The sequence below is a fragment of the Sinocyclocheilus grahami genome, unplaced genomic scaffold, assembly GCF_001515645.1.
Source record: "Sinocyclocheilus grahami isolate Dianchi unplaced genomic scaffold, SAMN03320097.WGS_v1.1 scaffold1376.1, whole genome shotgun sequence".
Classification (NCBI taxonomy): domain Eukaryota; kingdom Metazoa; phylum Chordata; class Actinopteri; order Cypriniformes; family Cyprinidae; genus Sinocyclocheilus; species Sinocyclocheilus grahami.
Window position 1 is genome coordinate 30,117 of NW_015506555.1, and position 17,555 is coordinate 47,671.

The window sequence follows — 17,555 nt, forward strand, 5'->3', positions numbered from 1 at the left end:
ATACTTTTGAGGAAGAAACATTTGGAACAAAGTTTTTTTTTACACTTTGGATGATTTTCAAGAGCAAACCATTAAAGAGTCATTCATAGGGAATACAACTACACTGCTCATGGTGTATTGTATGATTCACCAAAAGAAGTCAGTCATTAGAGAATTAAGCTAAACTCATCACTGTGTATCGTTTAATTAACCAGGAAGCAGTTCATAGGAGTCATTCATTCTAAAATCATTAACAAAACCAAAACATCTGTAAAATCATGGAACTGGTTCTGAATAAGAATTGGTTCTTGGTTCCCATTCCTACTAACAAATCTTATCTAGAAATAGTGTAAACGATATTAGATATCAGCATTCCTAATGTGAAAAAAAGTAGAACGAAACTACTCTGGTGAGTGAGCCACGTTGTATTCACCGAGCAATAAATGCAAAAATAACTAGTTTGTCTTTTAGCCACATCCGAACACAGAGGTCAGCCTTGTCTTTAGGCTGAAAATAGAGCCGCCTTCATCAGCTCGTGTGCTTGAAGGGAAGAACGAAACGAATCCTGCTCAATGAATCTTTCTTACAAACAGGCCTGTCTGCGGAGCCGAGCCCTTGTGATTAACCCTGCGTGATGTATGCAGGTCAGTCCAGAGGTCTTAAACTCAGAGGCAGATTTGGAAAAACAGCGCTGGATTACTTTGCCACTCAGGTGCGACTTCAAGAGCAAACACACACCTACTGAAGCACATCAGATCGGAGCGGACGGTTTAAGCTCTGCCTTTGACAATAAAACACGCCATTGTCATTGTGGCAAACTGCAACCAAACTCTGTGATGGAGTGTGTTTATATTAGCTGTTTTTTGGTTGATTTTGAAGCATTTCACCAATACAAACTCATTCGTTTGGACACGTAAGTAATGGCAACCCCTTTCTAAATGAGACTGAGTTGTAGCTCCGCCTCCGAATGGCAGCCAGCCACTAATTTAGGTGCTTTCATTCAAAGAAAATATATTAGCACCATGTTGAAGTGTGTAAAATAAAGTTAGAGTAATTTGTGACAATCAGTTTGAAGGAAATGGTAAAGTGGGCCCCTGTCTTTCAAACTCAACTTTCGCTATATATAGACCACACACTGATCCGCTGGTCCTTGGACCCCGCAGCCAAACGTCTCTGTGGGGGGTCCTGATGGTCTGAGAAGGCCACACTATTCACCATGTCAGTATGATGTTGCAGAACAGCCAGCGGCTTCAGATTCTTCCAGCCGAACACTCTGATGTTGTCGTCCCATCCCGCGGTAGCGAGGATCTTTCCATCGGCACGAATACACAGCTGGGAGACCCCAGGATTGTTCATCTGAACAGAGTCGTGCATCTGGAAGGAAACACAAGTCAGACATCAACCCAAATGAGCCGCAATAGACAAATGCAGGACTTTAATTAACAAACGGTGCCGTCGGAATGCAAAGCCGTAATTGAATATCAGATGCGAAACTATAAGTTTTGCTATAAGTTTAATTTTGCCACGAGTTTAATCGCAACATATGTGACCCTGGAGCACAAAAGCAGTGTTTAGTCGCTGGAGTATATTTGTCGAAATAGCCAAAAATACATTGTATGGGTCAGAATTATAAATTTTTCATTTATGCCAAAAATCATTAGGATATTAAGTAAAGATCAGGTTCCATGAAGATATTTTCTAAATTTCCTACCATAAATATATCAAAACTTAATTTTTGATTAGTAATATGCATTGCTAAGAACTTCATTTCGAAAAATTGACACTTAAGAATGGTTTTGTGGTCCCGGGTCACATATGATCATTGCAATTAATAGTTCACCATCTGCTAGATTATGTCATTAACTAACTGCATGAACTTTACTGTACATTTCTGCCAATACAAACATCAACTTACTATTAAATATAATGTAGAAACTTAAAAAATAGAACCTTACATTTTCTGTAAAGCTGCTTCGCAACGATTTGTATCGTGAAAAGCGCAATACAAATAAACAAATTGTGTCAATTGTCACCATACGCGCTTACTCATCTCAGGCGGCTAAAAAAGGATTAGCGTAAACTATTTACCAGACACAAATAAGTTTGTTGTTTCAATGACCTGAGCAAGAGCGAATTTAAATCCATAAAAAGACCAGGCCATAGAGCGAGAACGATTCCCCACCAGCCACCTTCATCTGATGATTGAGCCACAAATGAACGGCTAAATAGCTGTTGAATCTGGCAGAGAAAATCCGTGAGCCTCAATCATCGGCCGTAAAACATTAAATCACGAGCATAACGCTATTTGGATTGGAACATTAGACATTAGGGTCACCTTTGTCACGGAGCAAGGGCTGCTTTGTTTGTGAAGGCCTTGTTGTTTTAACAGTCTCTGGTGAATTACATTTGCATTGAAAAGTCTGGTCAACAGCGCGAGGGAAGCAAACGCTGGCTAAAGATTACCTTCCCTTGCTCTCCGTGATCTACGGTGGCCAGGAGACCAGATAAATCTCAGTAATAGGCAACAATGTAACATATTACCCAGAGCTCATTATCTCTCCTTTGAGGACGTTCTCGAGGTATTTCCTGGAGAAAAGCACAGTCAGTGTGTGTGTGTGTGTGTGTGTGTGTGTGTGTGTGTGTGTGTGTGTGTGTGTGTGTGTGTGTGTGTGTGTGTGTGTCTCCGTGTCTCCGGACTGATTTGATGGCACAGGCGGGGAGCCGCCACTGGCATCATGCCCGCCTGACAAGATAAGGGATGTTGCCTCCTGTGTGTGTGTGTGTGTGTGTGTGTGTGTGCGCGCACAGGTGTGTGCGTGCATGTGTGTATGCAAACTGGTTTAGTTGTGGGGGTCTTTTAAAAAGAGGGAATAGAGAGGAATGATGGAAGAAAGCCGTAAAAAAATATATACATATATATATATATATATATATATATATATATATATATATATATATATATATACACACATCTCATTTGTAAATCGCTTTGGATAAAAGAGTCTGCTAAATGACTAAATATATATATATAGCCCTTTATAAATGTTATTGATATTATGAATTTATTTTTATATTTTCAGTTTTCAATTTAATTTCAGTTACTTTTTTAGTAATGTTGTTATGTGATTTAGTCATGTTTACTTTTTGTTTAATATCAACATATTTAATTTTTTTTTATTGCCAGTTAGTCATTGCTTCGAATAAAATGAAAATAATGAAAATTTTAAAATGAAAATAAGAAATGCTAAATAGAATGAGTTTAAGGTTTTTATTTTATTTCAGCTTTGCTTCAATGAACAAAAATGTTTTACTAGTTTTAGTTCTAGCTTTAGTTAACTATAACAATCCTGCAGCGCACATTGCCCGACATGCTCCTGTAACAGTATCCTATCCATTTAAAGGCCAAGCGTACATGAAAATAACCTCTCTCCTTTTTAAAATATCCTGAAAGATATTTTCTTTAAGAAAAGAGACCACAAACAAACCATGCCTTAGGAAAAACACCGTAAAAAATGATCATTTGTGGCAAAGTTTACCAGAACACTATATTTTGGAAAGGGCAAGTGTGCACAACGTGTGTTTTGCAGATAGATTGAAGCGAAAATCTTTCTAGATTGGCATCTGCACTGCACAACTAGAAGAGTTACTGCAATCAGGATAGCATGGGAGATGGAAAAGAAACTCAGGGGTTTAATCAACAGCACCCACAGATGTCATTGCAACAGAAATATCTAAGCAACAGAACAAACCGTTGAGAATAAATAGTATTCACTGGGGGAGCCTGGCTCTTTAACATGAAGTACTACATTAGAATCTGTCATCTCAAGAGCAATTAAAGACACCTGTAACTTCAAAAGCACTTAGAGATGCATCAGTATGCCTGAGAGAGCTCATAATTCATCACAGGACTTAAGCATTTGCACTCATGTGAACAGCTGCCAAATAACAGCAAACCGCTCAAGTATGAAGAGATGAAATGGTTCAAATAATTGGTTAAAAAATGATTCAGCAATACTTTTTATTAGGGATGCACGATATATCGGCCACCATATCGGTATCGGCCCATATCGGCTCATTTTTTCTGTTATCGGTATCGGCCTGATAAGAAAATTTGGCCGATATCTTAAAGCCGATAAATAATGCATTATTTCCTTCAGAGACACTTCAGATGCGCGCTGTTCGTTTGCAGCCTTTTGTGCAATTGTACATTGTAATATTGTGTTTATTTGATGTATATCTGATTTATCTCATATAGAATGCGTTTGGTTAAGTTAAAAAGAGCGCTTCAGTTTACCGGTGATCATCTTTAGCTCAGCACACGCAGCCCAAACAGCAGTGCACAACATTAATAACTATGATTGGGAATGTCATGTATATAACATTCTAATGAGAACATTATTATAATAAAACGTTGTGAATTCTTTGGGTTTAGTTGCCGTGTTTCAGCGCGTTGTTATGGGAAGAGCGCATCCACAACAGTGTGTGTGTGTGTGTGTGTGTGTGTCTCCACGGGAGGCATCTGGTCCCAAAGATGGAATCGAATTGGACAGCGTAAAATTGACTTCATAAGCCATGTCCAGCGAGACTAATGGCTCTCATGCGGGAGAAGACAGTGAAGAATTTGTCGGCGTGCTCCTGTTTCTGCCTGGAAAATCAGAGCCAGTCACTCCTGCATGTGGAAGATATAAGCCAGTCAGGTATTCCTGACCCAAGCGGATAGAAGAATGCACCGGGAACACCGTCCCTAACATTATTCTTTAACAGAGGAGGAAAAACTAGCATTGCTTTTGCTCGCATCTGAAATCAGTTTGCATCATAGTCCACATCGAAATTCTGGTGCATGGTAATAATGTCACCTGTGAGCAGAAACTTTCCCACAAAGGCAAGGGGAGAGACTGGTTTGCATGCTGCGGCCAAGAGAGACAGTGAAAAGATGAATGGTTGGTATGCCTGAACTAAACGCCCATCTGGTCCATATTACAGAGCTGATAATGATGGGTTAATGTGTCTATCTGTGTTTGTTATGCTTCCCATAGTTTGTGTCAGGAAAATACATTAATTTAATTAAGAGGTCACAGCAAAGCGATAAAAAAGGTAAATGGGTGTTTATAAAGCGAGCTGCGAGGCCTGTATTGAGAAAGAACCATTAGAAAAGCCTGATTTACAGATTGACACACATTTGTTTTTTGGGAAAAATAATCATATGAACTGAATTTCCCAACAGTTTTCACTCTTTCAGGGTGTTTTAACACAGAAGTTTAGAGATTAAACATTACGGGCTGTGTTTAATCCAAAAGTCTTGCTAAAGTAGCACATCTGGCTATTGCTTTTCCACACAAATGCTTCATTTAAATGGTGTCTATCCCATATTCGATCTCGTTTTAAATGCAATATGGAAGCATTAATTTCAAACACAGCCTTTAGAGTTTGAGAATGATTATTAGCTTTCATTTATGGAATCCATTCTCCATGAGTCCACATGCTTTGCAATGAACTCGCAGACATCAAAGAGGTCAGTCTTTATGAACTATCCTTCATTTCTCCATTGGACTATTGATTCCTGATGGGGGACAAATAGCAAACGGTCATCTGTGCATGCAACGTACACACATATGCTTGTCCTGTCGGCGATTAAACGAAAACAAACCTCAAAACTCGCCTTAGGCCCAACGGTGGACTGGAAGATAATAGGTTTACTTGGTTATACTACACAAAGGCTAACGGAGTGCCAACTGAAAGAGTCCTGAAATTGGAAAAAAGTTGGTAAAATAAGTATTTTTGCACTTGGTTATTACAAGCTCAAGATATTCTTAAACTTGAGATATTCATCATTACTCCAGTCTTCAGTGTCACATGATCCTTCAGAAATCATTCTATGCTGATTTGCTGTTCAAGAAAAAAATGGTATGATTATTGTCAATATTTAAAACCGTTGAGTAAATTTTTTTCAGGATTCTTTGATGTGTGCTACAAAAGATTTCTATTTCAGATAAATGCTGTTCTTCTGAACTTTCTATTCATCAAAGCAACCTGAAAGAATTCTACTCCGCTGTTTTCAACATCATAATAATAATAAATGTTTTTTGAGCAGCAAATCAGAATATCAGAATGATTTCTGAAGGATCATGAGTCTGGAGTAACGATGCGAAAAATTCAGCTTTAAAAACCACAGAAAAAAATTACATTTTAAAACATTCAAATAGAAAACAGTTATTTTAAATAGTAAACATATTTCAAAATTTTACTGTTTTTGCTGGACTTTGGATCAAATAAATGCATGCTTGGTGAGCAGAAGAGACTTTTTTAAAAAACATGAAAAATCTTCCTGTTCAAAAACGTTTGACTTGTAATGTTCCTTACTAACTATATAAGCAGCAAATTAGGAGTTTATTGAGGCTAAAGTAATAGTTAATGGTTTCTTAATAGCGAGAATTGGACCTTAAAATAAAGTGTGACCAAAAACATCACCCAAATTGTGCTGTTTTAAGCTTTCACGTGTCTTGAAAAGTCTGTTGCGAACAGGTGGCTGAATAAACGTCAATAAACGTCATCACGCTGAGCAGGAAAACTCATTAACTCTCTAATCCGCTTTCAGTCTCATGGTGTTTATAATCGCGCTCCATTCCAACCGAAACGTTCAAACTTGTAGATTTAACAAAAAAAGATTGAAAGTTGTCGGAAGCTCAATGGCAGTTGCGTTGATGTTTAGCTTTTTACTTCTAGCGATTGCATTTAGGCTTCAAAACGTTGTGTTCAATTGTAAAGATTATCTTGAGGAACAAAACAGAACTATAAACTTCTGTTGGTCACAGAGCCTGTTATCTTTTTTTACTATTCAGGTCAATGGAAAAATCCAGCCACGGAACCAAGGTGATGCTAACGTCTAATAAAGTCACAGATCATTTTTTTTGAAAGCGATGCATTGAGACAAGTGTGCGACAAGTTGGTTGCCAATTAAAAAGCTAAGTGCCATGGATTTTTGGCAGCAACTAATGGGATGTTCAAAACTTGATATGTTGCTCTCTCCGGCATGGACTTGGCAGGCTCTTCTGACCTCACACTGATCACTGAAACCAGTTATCATCACTTGTACACTTGAGCCTGACAGTCCAGTACAGTTGAGGGGTGTGCTTGCATTTTCCGGCAACCGCGTTTTCAGAAATTTTAGTATTACGCATTTTTTCAACCCTGCAATTCTGGATTTTGAGCATTGCACCAAGATAAAAAAAATATTTTTGCTATCGCTTTGCATGCACAACAGCATTGAAAAATTGAAATCAATGCCTAATATTATTGATGACAGCGAAGGAATGTACAAAGCGTGACAGAGCAGCCTGATCCCTCCAGTCGGGTGCTGACAGATGCTGGATACCTGAAGCACAGAGTCTGGTGGATAGTAGGAGGGAGGGCTGTTTAATTGAGAAGGGCGGTAGGAATGTAGGGACTAAAAGTGAAGAGATGTGGAGATGCATCTGTGAGAGCTGTCAGCACGTCTCCAGCAGCATGCAAAGACAGCCATGCTTGATTTAGACTAATCTTTACACACATACGACAACCATCTCTGCCTCACCCTCTAAAATCTTGTCCGTCCACATCTGTCAAAATATGTGCTTGATAAGAGCCGCTTGCTTTTCACAAGCTTACAAAACTACTGACGGTTTTTCAGCAAAATGTCAAAAGATAAGTGTTAATCAAAAATAGTTAAAGATTTTTTCCATTTCATAATGACAACGAGACTGAGACAAACAATGCACATCAAGGCAATAATTTAAATTTTTACTGTTGCAAGAAATAACGTGTGACAAATAACACAATACAAGACATCAATAATGTACTAAAAATGTTTTGGAAGAAATAAAACATAAAAGGAAGGTTATTGTTTAAATGATATGCACAATGTTTTTGAAATTAGTCTCTTATGCTCACCAAGGCAGCATTTATTTGATGAAAAATGTGTAAAAAGTTTAATATTTCAAACTCTTTTCTATTTTAATATATTTTTAAATAAATTGTATTCCTGTTATGGCAAAACTGGAGCATTTTCAGCATCATTACTCCAGTCTTCAGTGTCACGTGATCCGTCAGAAATCATTCTAATATGCTGCACAAGAATATTTCTTCTAATTATAAAAATTCAAAATTGTTGTGCTGCTTAATATTTTTTTTTGTAAATACAATACTTTTACAAATAGAAAGTTCAAAAGAACAGCATATATTTCAAATAGACATATTTTGTAACATTATAAACTTATTTGCTGTTACTTTTGTGATATTTAACGCATATCTACAGAATAAAAAGATAAATACAGTTTGTTATATGTTTTTGTTAAAGGGATAGTTCACCTAATAGTTTACATACCTGTTTGGAACGACATGACGGTGAGTAATTGATGAGTTGTAAGTTATTTTTTTGGTGAACAATCGCCTTTAAGCATTAATATATCCTTAACACAAAAATTTGTGAATATCTGGTTTAGTTTAATTTCCTCTCATCAACTAAAATTAGATACCATTTTAAGTCAAAGTAAATCTACAATTTAACATGACAAAATGGACTAAATGCAAATATTTTCCTAAAAATACAAAGTACACAACCAGTCAGATTTTTTATGTTTTTTTTTTAAAGAATTCTCTTCTGCTAACCAAGACTGCATTTATTTGATCCAAAATACAGCAAAAGCAGTAATATTGTGAAATATTTTTACTATTGAATGTAATTTATTTCTGTGATGCGCAGCTGTATTTTCAGCATCATTCCTCCAGTCTTCAGTGTCACATGATCTTCAGAAATCAGTATAATATGCTGATCTGCTGCTCGAGAAACATTTCTGATTATTATTATTATCGATATTTAAAACAATTGAGTAATTTTTTTTTCTTTCAGGATTCTTTGATGAATAGAAAGATCCCATTAGCATTTAATTGAAATAAAAAGCTTTTGTAACATTATACACTACACCATTCAAAAGCTTGGAGTCAGTATAATTAATTAATTATTTAATTTTTGGGGAAAGAAATTATAGAAATTAATACTTTTATTTAGCAAGGATGCTTTAAATTCAGATAAATAAATACATATTTCAGATCAATGCTGTTCTTCTGAATTTTCTATTCATCAAAGAAACCTGAAAAAAATTCCACTCAGCTGTTTTCAACATCATAATAATAAAAGTTTTTTAAATATTAGAATGATTTCTGAAGGATCATGTGACTGGAGTAATGACGCTAAAAATTCAGCTTTGAAATAACAGGAAGAAATTACATTTTAAAATATATTCAAATAGAAAACAGTTATTTTAAATAGTAAAAATATTTCAGAATTTTTGCTGTACTTTGGATCAAATAAATGCAGGCTTGGTGAACAGAAGAGACCTCTCTTCAAAAAACATGAACAATCTTACTGTTCAAAAACTTGGCTGGTAGTGCATGACTAAAACAACTTAAAACAAACTAAACAATAAATAAATAAAAGATAGCGGTGCTGAGAGAGTACTGCTAGCGTTCTGCACAGCAGCAGGTGAAGCTCAGACGGTGCAGACCTGGGCCATGTTGCTTCATCTCTCCTCAGCCTTTCGTAGAGCCTCCCGCTGTGTGAACTACTGTTCCTTTTATTGCAGATGTGTTTTTTGTTTGGTTAGCAGCCTGCGAGGTTTTGATGTTTCTATTACCTCTCGTGGGTCGTTCGTCAAGCGGCAGATATGCACTTCAGGGTCATTTAAAAGCCCCCGCTGACTCCTTTTCCAAGCTGCTCTTTTTTTTTGTAGGCAGTTTCCGCCAAGAATGCCATTTTAAATCAATTTCTTATTTTTTTGACATGCAAAATAAACCGAACCGTCGATACAGCTCCTATTTTGTGAATAAACACTTATTACTGCAGCTACATTTTGCATGCTAGACAAAATAGGGAGGAAGGTTTGGGAATATTTCGAATTCATCCATTCATGTGGAAAAGGCGCTGGAAAGAATAACAATCCGTGCACAGGACTGGAGTGTTGTATATCAGAGCCTTTTCACACAGATTTCTCGTCTCTTATGAAATATTGAATCTGTAAGACCTGAAATGCTAATGAGGCATTACCTTTCAGATGAGTAAAGTGTTATGCAAGATAAAGCATGGCTCTGGTGTGTGCTCATGTTTTTAAGAATGCTGTATAAAAATAAAAGCATTTTATTTGATTGTTTTAGGCAAAATCTGGCCTCGAACTACAGTATGACATCACAGTGTAGCTGAGAGTTGCCAATCTAAAGTAAAAGAGACTGATTTATTATCCAACAGACCTGAGGAAACTTTATAGTCTAGCCAAATACTTTCCAAGTGTATCAGGTGGTGTCTACATGGCCACGTACACACCGCTGCGAAGCAGTCCTCAACACTGTTATGAAATGCCAATTTCCTTTTTTACATTTTCCAGTTGTTTTTAGAGAACTGAACTGAGCAACCAGTTACTAATTCGACAGAGAACGAGCATGTAATAGCAGCGTAGCAATAACCAACGAACAATAATTAAAACATCTCTAAGGACTAATATTACTAGGGTCAAAAATAGCTAACACCAAACATCTGGCACCCTTGTTTCCTGCATACAAAAAAAAAACAGAAAAAAAAAACATGCAACTGAAATAATAAATGCCAAACATATCGAAGGCAGCAAAGTTTGAGGAGGCTTTCTGAATGGACTTAAAGGCTCAAGTTCACCTTTGAGAGCATCTCAATGTATCCCAATGGTAACGCTTCTTTTTAAAATCTAATTTAATGCAATTTGCAATTATTGCTGTTCAATTAAACCAATGCATTTAGTGCTGCATGATTTGGGGAGAGAAAAAAAATCAAACTGTGATTTATCTGATAAAAATTGCAGTGTGTGTTAAAGCAATAAGCCCCGTGAAGCCGTGGTTTACAGTGAATTTATAACAGCTAATGGGCGTTGTTAGGTACGAGTGTCTAAAACCCCCTTAGCTGTTATAAATTCACTGTAAACAACGGCTTCACGGGGCTTACTGCTTTTATAAAACGGTTATTCCATATACGTAGTTAGGTTTCACAAAATAAAACAGAGCAAATAAAGTGTAATGATATTAATAAACACAGTATTCTTCCACCAAACAATGTAGCTCCTCAGAATCAGTTGTGGTTGCTACAAAGTAGCTGCCGAGCAACACACAGAAGTAAACAAAGGTGTGTGTTACTTTGTAGAGTAACTTACAACAGCGTCGAACGTGGCTCAGCCAATCAGAATCAAGGACCGGAACTCTCCGTTTTATACATTTATTTAATAAAATCACAGCTTGCGTAATTTGATAATTGCAGTAAGTAATACTGCAATTTCCGTTTTACTTCAATTTCATCACGCAGCCCTATAATTTACTACCGGCAAGATTGGAGAAAGGCTGTATCGTAACTGCATCGTAAATAGAGATCGACCGATATATCGATTTCCCAATATTTTTTCCCGATATTTAAGCATTTTACAATAATCGGATATCGGTTTTGTAATATCGGATTCACCGATAAACGCCACCATCTTGTGGATGTTTTGAGAATTGCGCACAGGATCGCCATTGCACCACGGCGTCTGAGAGGAGAGGAGACAACAACAACGGCGTGCACGGGTACTTGATCTACTGTAGTTAGTAAACTTTATTTAACATAACAGCCATTAATGCACAAATTAGATGTATTACATAAATGCCCGATATGCAGTTTATGCAGCTGGGCTCGAAGAAATAGAGATGAACTCACGGAGTCACGTAAAATAATCCGTCAAGTCCTGTCCCAATAAAGACGTAATTTTGCGTGAATTAAATAATATGCAGCCATGAATTTGCGCATGTTGGAAATAAAAGTGCTGAATTTAATTCGCTCTCTGTTGTCTATATGCTCATCGTCTCATGAAGGTGGAGTCACGTAGGCTAAAATAATCCGTCCAGTCCTCTCCCAATAAAGACTTAACTTTGCATTAATTAAATAATACAGCCATGAATGAGTGCATGTTGGAAAACGCTAAATTTACTTCTCTCTCTTTCATATTGCTGTTCACTCACCAGGTTGATGCGGTTGATGCTCAGGAAATGCTCCAGCACGGCCACCGCATGTAACCTTTAACAAGATTCACTTGTTTAAAACACCCTAAATTGTATTAACATTTACTAAATAACCATTATTTTGCTAATAAATATCTAAATAGATACAACTCTATGGAAATGAATTATTTATTATCTCCGCGAGCGATCGCAGTTTGAGTATAGTTCTGTGTAAATGCATAGATAAACTGCGCTGTCAGCAGGCATTTCATAATCTAGAACGACAAAAACATTATTAGTAATTCTGATATAACATGCCAGTTGAGAAATGCAATAAAATACAATGTTTTGTTTGTTATATTTCAATATTCCAGAGAATATTATTCAGTGAATTAACATTATCCAGTGAATTTTTCTTCACACTTTAGCTATTAAACAACTTATAAACCTACTAAAACTGTAGTTTGTTGATATGACTCCTTTCCTTTATTTATTTTCTCCATTTGAAAGCATTAGACCTTCTACATTTATTTTGCTTATTGTTAATATTAGTGTTGCTGCTGATGCTTTAAATAAAATGTTTTTTTTATTGTTGTAAAATGAAGATTAAATTTAACATGAAAGACTGGTAATTTTCAACACTTATTTTTTCTTTTTTTTAAGATGACTGAAAAGAGGAAAAACCAAAGTGAAGTATGGATTTACGTCACTCAGTCATTTATTTATATCGGTTCTGCATATCGGTTATCGGGCACACAAAACACACAAATAATCGGTATCGGTATCGGTTATAAAATATCAATATCGGTCGATCACTAATCGTAAACAATGCATAAATTGATATTTGGGTATTGGTTAATATTAATACTAGCTAGATAATAATAAAAGCTAGATAATACATTAAAATAAACATTTAAAAAAGCTTTCAGTAATGAAAATGTGGTCGTTACTTTCACATGAGATCTCACCTGAAGGTTTTGCTGGTTGTCAAGTGTCCAGGATTGGAGGACCTTCTCTGAAGACCCTGAGATGCCTTTCTGCTTGCATACATCAATGTCTAGACACATGACGGGCTCAGGATGTGCCTTCAGACAGCTGTATGCACGGCGATGGGAAACATCCCATAACACCAGAGAGCCGTCCTCATAACCGGCACATAGAACCGGACCAGAATCCGCCTACAGAGAGACAAACAAACAGATGAAAGACCAAGGAAAACAGGAATGTAGAAATAGTGAAGGGTAATGAAGAGAGAGGAAAAGAACAGAAGCATATGGCAGCAGTGTTTATCAGAGGTTATCTGATGAACCGCAGCATTAATCATCTGATGCTGCCTTCAGCCAATCACAGCACACGTCACTGTAGACTTCAGAACAGCAGCGCTGGCAGATATACTGATACTATTGTTTTTTGAAATATTAAATATATATATGAATGAATGAGGCATTTATATATATTCACATATAAAATAATAAAAAAATAAATCTTCATTTTAGAACAAATGCATAACGATTACACACACACACACACACACATATATACATATATATATATATATATATATATATATATATATATATATACACACACACACATTATATGAACATCAAATATTTTAATTTAATTTTTGGGATATATCACTCAGCCCTTCACTACAGCTGCAGAGTGAATGGATACATATGAATAGAATAGAATAGAATAGAATAGAATAGAATAGAATAGAATAGAATAGAATAGAATGAATAGATCAGTAGACAAACATCTGCAAACCACAAAACAGAATAGTCCCATATTTGCATATAACACTCATAACTGCTTTACCACGTCACTATAGTCCTTAATCCAGAGCCTGCGGTCATTTTATACTGCCACAATCAGTGTGACCTCTGACTCTCTGTTTACCTTCTGTGACCTTTTCTCACTTAACCTCATAAAAAAGAGACAGCTCAGGTGTGTGTGCTTGTTTGTTTACTCAGATTTACAGCACCTCCGAGGTTCCCCGCTCATTATCTGCAAGGAGAAGCGCTTGAGCTACATGCAGTAGGTTGTCTCATAAATCAGTTTAGCGGATAAAAGCAGAATGAGAGAGCTGATAAAAGCCTAAAGTCTCATAACTCAGAACAGAGCTGCAGGCGTGCTGTCTACACAACAAGATTTACAACATAGGTGTCATCCCCTGCTTTCTCAGCCCTCTCCTTCTCAGATACACAACACACACACACACACACACACACACACACACACACACACACACTCACACTCACACTCACACTCACACTCACACAGACACACACTCACACTCACACTCACACACATACAGACACACAAAAACAAACAAACAAACACACACACACACACACACACACACACTCACACACAGACACACACACACAGACAGACAGACAGACGCGGGCGCACACGCACCCACTCTCGCACTCACTCACACACACTCACACTCACACTCACACACAGACAGACAGACACACACAGACAGACAGACGCGCACGCACACGCACTCACTCTCGCACTCACACTCACACACACTCACACTCACACACAGACAGACACACTCACACTCACACACACACACACACACTCACACACACACACACACACACACACACACACACACACACACACACACACACAGACACACACACACACACAGACACACACACACACACACACACACACATATTTTGCCCAATATATGTAATGGTGTGATGACTTCCAGGAGATGATGTATTAAAATGTATGCATTTATACAAACTAACAGATGCATCCATTTTGAGGTATATGGAGACAAGTGGTAGAGTACTGCATTTAGGTTTTTATCAGCTGATGCAAACAGACCTTGACAACTAACACATGTTCTTTTAGCACCATGTCTCTATATAGCCATATCATTTCCCACTAGCAAACATCCTCCTCCAGAACGCACACATGCCATATACTCACTCATGCTCTCCCTCTTCTTCCCGTGAATAAAACATGATCTCCTTAATCAATAAATCACAACCTCTCAGAACTAAAAAGCATGACTCTAATTTTCCATGTTGTTTCAGAATGCACATAGCAGCAGAAGTCTTGAAGTCTTCTTCACTGTTTCACTGTTGAACCGATGGCAAGTCAAACACTTTTGATGTAAATTAAATGGTAGACTTTCTCACACACAAACACACACACACACACACACACACACACAGACACACGCGCGCGCGCGCACACGCACACGCACTCGCACTCACACACACTCACACACAGACAGACACACACACACACAGACACACACACACACACACACACAGACACACACACACACACACACACACACAGAAGATCAACAGTGTTGACTTTTTTGCATGCAAATATCAACTACAATAAAAAATGCTTTTTATATAGCGCACATTTATTGTTTTTTTTTTTATTACTTATTACAAACGAGTAGCATTGACACACAACCATTCAAATGTTTAGGGTCAGTAGGTTTACTCCTAAAAACAAACAAACATGATACTTTTAGACAGCGAGGATGCATTACATTTACTGAAAACTGAAAGTTAAGACCTTTATAATGTTATGCTTTATGAATGCGGTTCCTTTGAACTTTCAAAGAATCCTGAAAAAAGAAATTGCCAGATTTTCCACAATAATATTGAGCAGCACAACATTGATAATAATCAGAAATGTTTCTTCAGCAGCAAAGCAGCATATTAAATGATTTCTGCAAGGATCATGTGACACTGAAGACTGGAGTAATGATTCTGAACATACAGCTTTGATATTTTAATATCCCTGAGACAATATTAAAGTTCTTATTATTTTTTATTACAGTTTTAGTTATTTTAGTTTTAGATTTAGTTTTAGTTTTATAAATTTTTTAGATGATACATCAAGTTATACAAAATTAAAATGAGATATGTTGCCTTCGCACTTTTTTTACATTTTATTTCAAGTAATGAATTTTTTTATGGTTTTAATTTTATAATTTATTTTTATAATATAAAAATACATTTTAAAAATTAAAAAGAAACACTGTTTTGCCTGTATTTTTGATCAAACAAATGCATCCTTGGTGTGCATAACGTCAAAAATCATTCAAAAATCTTACTGACCCCAATTTTTTAATGATAGTGTATGTTCAATGATAAACAAGGACCAATCTTTCCATATGTGTAAGGCCCAAAAAGTTGGTACTCACTTTTTTTAAAGGCCGTCCTCTCTTCGCACGGTATATTTCTTTTTCCTGGTACGCTTAAAATTTCCCTCGAATCGTGAACGCCACGTAAACACATCACCTTGGAGCGTATTACGGTGAAATAAAAAATAAAACAACTGGAAATCAATCCCCAAGCCTCATAGACAGTTGTTAAGCATTACCGTCTGTTGCCCTCTGGCCCCTGCACTTCAGTTAAGTGTAGGTGCTCCCTGATTGATGATGTCACAGGTCAAGGGTCACGGAACCCTGGGTAGACACCTAATTCATTATATCCTCCATGGCTGGTCTACAAGAGGGCGCTTTAGCCGGATTAGGACTCGGGCTTCAGGGAAAGATTCATCATCAGATGGATGCTCCAGACTCAAGCCACAACAGAACAGCAGCGTTCCACTGGATGGCAACAAGTCGTCATGCACCAGAGAAACCGCAGAACTGATCCCGGCACAGCATCTCCAGAGGCCTTCAAAGGAAGATCAGGAGAGAGGACCTCCTCTAGGTCGAGTCGTGTGACGAGCCGACGGATGTGCGTCAGGGTTACTAGAACATGCAACACGCTGATGAAAGCGAAAACTGTTTACAGGGCTGTAATGAAGCTCTGAAAAGCTTACGGAGAGCTGGTGGAGATGAGCGGAGTTTGATGGATATCTGTACAGGAACATTTCCTTCTCACCAACACCAGGCCTCGTTCAATCTCACTCAGTACGTTATACAATAATCAGGCTAAAGCAGGTTTTTTTTGGTCAGCTGAAAACGTGACATAGACAGAATTGTATGTAGACAACTTGGATGAAGCTGACCCCATTATCAATTTGTTTTTAAATTCACAATGCAGTACGATTAAAGCGGTTAAATTCCACTTTTTTTTTATTTTTTAAGTACACAAAATCAACAACAAATTATTGCTTTAATGTGGCAATTTGAATATTTAAAGTGCATGTTAAATAAGGAAGAACTTATTCTAAAAATGACCATTAGAGATAAGTTCCTAACTATTTTCTATGTTAGGGTTGATGAATGATTAATTCTAAACTATTCTGTGAACAATCAATCAATCAGTAAAAATTAAAGTTAAGTTTGAAAAAAAAAAAAAAGTAAGTTATTAAACAGTGTCAATAAATTCTTCATGTATTAAATATTAAATGTGAGTGTACTACAATAAAAAAAACAGAGCAAAATAATGTAAATAATTAAATATCCAAAATCGACTGCAGTATTATTTTAGTATTAAAGTATTTATTAACATATTCAATTAGCATCTATTTTTTCAGTATTCATTGTCATTTTAGTTTACATTTAGCAATTCTGTGTGTTTCTGTCATATTTGTTAGTTTTTTAA

The 17,555-nt window shown here is 36.8% G+C and overlaps 1 pseudogene; it reads right to left on the reverse strand.

Moving 5' to 3' along the window:
- Positions 1-272: 272 nt before the first annotated feature.
- The window catches only part of LOC107569734 (guanine nucleotide-binding protein subunit beta-like protein 1), a 28,623-nt pseudogene continuing 11,340 nt past the window's right edge, over positions 273-17,555 (reverse strand).